Here is a 4877-nt window from a genome sequence, read left to right as displayed (position 1 = left end):
ATGAAAGATATATTTTACAGGTGCTCTACGGTTCTCATCTTGGTTTTGAGTACTGTTTTCTTATGGTGTCAAGATTATATTGAATTCTAGCACCATTCGAAATCAGTTCTCAATCCAGCATGTCGTCGTAAAGTAGTCTCAACGAACACTTGTACGGCACCCAGCTAATATATACATACATATATATATATATATATATATATATATATATATATATATATATATATATATATATGTGTGTGTGTGTGTGTGTGTGTGTGTGTGTGTAATAAATAAACATATAAATCAAATACAATTTGAAATAATATTTTGAATCTTTAAAAAAAATTCATGGAGTACCCAACAATATGCAAATGTAGATGATAAAGATTCAGTACGAGTTTTTGAAGACAAATCCATTCAACAGCGAGATTTTCAATACCATCTGGTACTGAAAATACTCAAAAATTTGAAAATAATTTCCATGTTTGGTAGTATAGTAGTATTAGGACTGTCCTTTGCGAAAATGGACAGTACCTACAAAAAATACCGTGAAACGGTAATTGGAAATCAGTTATGTACAGGGTGGCGCAATAGAACGTGCATTTATTAAGTATAGACAAAAATTAAATGAAGTTTATTTTTTAAAAATAAGATTATCTAAATGACGGCCCTCTCGAAGACGGCACTCTAATTGTGAAAACAATTGTCAATAAATCTGGAGTGATTACTGCCATTTCCTGGCAGATATTTTCCTTCAGCTGACTGATGTCCCTCGGATTATTCATGTAGACTTTATGTATGAGATGTCCACACAGAAAAAATTCAAGATACGTGAAGTCAGGGCTACGTGGGGGCCAAGGTATATCATCTCTTTTATAAATTAGTCTGTCATCTGTCTCACAGCCGCTATAGAGTCATTTGATGTTTGACAGGTCACTCCGTCTTGTTGAAACCAAGTTCTCGTATTCGTTATTTTTGATCTCGCAAGTTCTCGAATCAAATATCCCTCTAACATCGCAAATAGTGGTCGGTGTTTACGGTAAAGCTTCGTCCTCATGAATCTTCAAAGAAGACAGGGCCAATAATTCCTTTACTTGAGATTACTGCCCATACCTTTGCTCTTGGACTATGCAGAGGTTTCTGATGTTACATTTTTGGATTTTTTTCGGACGAATAACGACAATTTTGTCGTTTTAAGAACCCATTTAAATGAAAAAGAGCATTATCTGAAAAAGGGGATTGTCAAAAGTGGAAAATCGACCAAACATTTCTTCATCAAATACCAACCTTGCTCCAAAGTTGGGATCTTTTAATTCCTGTGTTAACTGGAGCTTATAAAGATGCAGCTCCAACGTTCTAAATCCTCATGAGTATTTAAAAATAAATGCATTACATTGATAGATTCGTAATGTTACACAAATTATTTGTTGAGAGTCCTTTTAAAAAATTAACATCTAATACTTAGATACTCAAAAGGGCACAAAAACACGAGAACAACACAACCATAATGAAGCATCAATCGAAACTATGAAATGTGTTCCAACATTTAATTATCCAGTTTTGTGTCAAATTTGTTATATAGACATGCTGGCAGATCCATCTAGGGCTCTGAAATTTTGCTACAAAAATGATTCAACCTGGTGCCATCTGTGTGAAACAATTATAAAATAGGTGGTTTATGCCGTGAACGCTTACTAGAATGCATCTTAAGTGGTCCCAGCGCCCAGGAGCGACTTGAAATATTTTCTTAAACAATTGTAGATTCTAAGAATCATTTTTTCAGACATACCTCATCATAATAATTACAAATAATGGAATTTTAGTTTGGTGCTGGTCATCTACCACTTGTAAAACCTACATGTTATTTAATAATAAAGTAGGAGGCAAAAGTTTATATGTAATAAAAATAAAATAATCATAATTATTATGGTCTATAATCAGTTATAATTTTTTTTACAATCACAGTAAATATTTTTATTTCTCGAGACTAATTTCTTGTAACCAATAAAAAATACAATCAAAACTAATTTAAAAGTATATTTTTTAGATGTTTTTCAAAAAGAATCCAATTAAAATGTTATGGAGATCAGTCTATTTCTTAGGTAAACATGAATAAAGTATTCTATTTAATTGGATAATGTTATTTTTCTTGAAAAATCGACCAGGTTGCATGAAAAAGCAACATAGAAGTTTCATATTGTAACGTTTTTCGTAAACACATAATTTACTTATAAATGTCACTTGAATAATTTCTGTGATTATTTTCACTAATTCGTTCTTTTAACTACGACTTATATACCACAAATCGAATTCCACAAAGTTCTAGAAAAAAAAAAGTAACCCAAGAAATAAATAAACAGCCTTTCCAGAAATATGAAAGAAATATTGTAATAATCTGTCTTCTATAATAAAAAGTTCATGAGAGGTGTGTCCGCCATTCTAAAAAACAGATTAAAGGCACCAAGTGAATTCACAGAATTTTAAAATTCCATTGTAACTGGACAGGGCTGGTCTAAGGACCCATTTTGCGAGTTTGTTCGTAGCAATATGAATGTTCATTTCAACTTTGGCTTCTTGTTCACATATTTGTTGTTATATCTCTAGAGCTAGCCAAACAGTAATTTTCCATTCATAAAAATTTTTTTATACCCTAATATGGTTTTTTTGTAAGTTCTGACCAATTTGCACAAGATTACACGTAAATATTGACCTTGAAATTGCGGACGTTGATCCTGCAGTTTGGAAATTTTAGCTACAAAATATCCTTATACAGAGTTGTGAGAAAGATCGAAATAAAATAATAGAAATATGTGAATATATTTTACGTTGACGATATTTGTTTCCAATACAATTATTTTTTTCAAATGCAAAGGTATTTTGTATGTAGAGTCATTGAAAAGCTCGTAAAAAATATAATCCCACCATATCTTTTGGTTTCTTTTAGTTGTGCGGTTATTGGAAATTGAGAAAATATTCTTTTAACAAACAAAAAACATAGTACTGACGTTGACAAAATCGATATCGTTAATTTTGTTTTTATTGTTTTTATTGAAAACAGTCACGTCTGGGCAGTCGGAGTATCAATTTTTTTTTGAGTTGCTATGATCAAAACTCAATGTAGTCTCAACATTTATTGGATTTTCAGAAAAAAAAATGAAATATAATTAATTTAATCCTAGGAAAATGAAATAAAACTACTAGTTAAGCAATTTTAGTGTGTTTTCCTCTACTTGAATATTTCCATATTATATAGTATATACCATCTTTATTGTTGCTTATTTTTGAGTGCAACATTTGTGTACGGCATTGAAATGAAAATTCCATTTGTTTTTTATTAATTATTAAACAACTAGTTAAATTTTATTATTGTCTGAATTCATAATTAAAAAGACATACTCGTATATCATAATCAAAATGCAAAAAATTTTTACAAAACATAATTTAATCCTCCTATCCTATTTAATCCTAATATAATTTTCATACATTTCATTTTTTTACGCACACATTTTACATTATAGTTGAGTTATGCTCAGTTAGGTTGAACAAATTTAAGTAATATTAGTTGAGAGTCACTTTTAGCATTATATAGGATACGTAGAAAATGTGTAGACAGATAGCATCGAAAAATATCAACCAATTAAAGATACCAACAACAACATGATAATAATAAAAACACAAAATCTAATTTCGAAGGAAATTCCAGCGAGAGATCCTCTTGACGAAATAATCAAAGTGTGTAAAAATCTTCATCCTGGCTGTAGGTTATCATTCCACCTCTTTCGTGGTCGATCTCTACTTCGTCTTCCAATTGGAGATTTATCATTTGTTTTCTTTTACCACTCTATCGTCTGTCATTCGATTTATACGTTGATTCGTTTGTTTCTTACGCTGTGATGTTTTCGCTTCTTTCTCAATCTAGTGTTTTTCCAAAGATCCGCGTGGGAATTTTCATATCTGTAACTTTCAAAAGTTGTTTCGGTTTTGATGTTCTTTGTCATTTTAGGACTGATGGTTGCTTTGTTATTAGTGTCTTTGATCCTTGTCTTGTCTTAGGTGTTTATTTCGTTATACTACATTCGGGAAACATCCTGTAACCTCATATGCATACGAGGACTTACGGTTATTTTTCGACATAATCACTGAAGAGATTGAGACATTTGTCATATCTGTGCACAAGCTTTTCAATCCAGTCTTCAAAGAAATCTGCTACCGTTCAGTACAAAACAGAACTTGAAAATCCTGAAAATTCCGAAGACAAAGCAGTAATGGTGATTCTGCGGTTTTCCTTAACCATTCTGTTAAATCGTTGAACCAGGTCATACGAAACGACAGATTTGCGTTCTTGGCCCCCTTCATCATGCACATCATTACGGCCATCTTTAAAATTTCGACACAATTCACGCACAACACAATCACTCATGAAATTTTCCCCATACAGACGACTTATTCTCCGATGGATCTTTGCAGCACTACGGCCTTCAGCCTGTAGAATAATGGCGGACATGTTTATGTGACTGTAGTACAATGCCGACTAACGTCTCAATGTCGAAGTGTGTAGTGCGAAAGCTTCGCAGTCACTTACAGCACTTGACTGCTTTCTTCCGTCCGCGTAGCGTCTGCACGGAGCAATCGGAGGATGATAAAAAACGGCCCTCGCATTTATAAGATAAACTCGATATAATAAGTAGTAATCGGATATCGGATAAATAAGAGAGAAAAATAAATTTTAAAGTAGAAAGAATAGTCTTCGACTCCGACTTGGTTGGTGTACGACAGGAAAGAAACCAAAAAAAAAAAAATTTCAAGTATAAACAAAAATTTCCGCAAAATCCTTGATCTGTTAGTAAACAAAATTAAAAACTCGGTAGATTACGTTATAATTAAAACGCAATAAC

This window comes from Diorhabda sublineata, chromosome 1 (genome assembly GCF_026230105.1).
Source record: "Diorhabda sublineata isolate icDioSubl1.1 chromosome 1, icDioSubl1.1, whole genome shotgun sequence".
In the NCBI taxonomy this organism is placed as follows: domain Eukaryota; kingdom Metazoa; phylum Arthropoda; class Insecta; order Coleoptera; family Chrysomelidae; genus Diorhabda; species Diorhabda sublineata.
Note: the sequence above shows the minus strand (reverse complement) of the source record.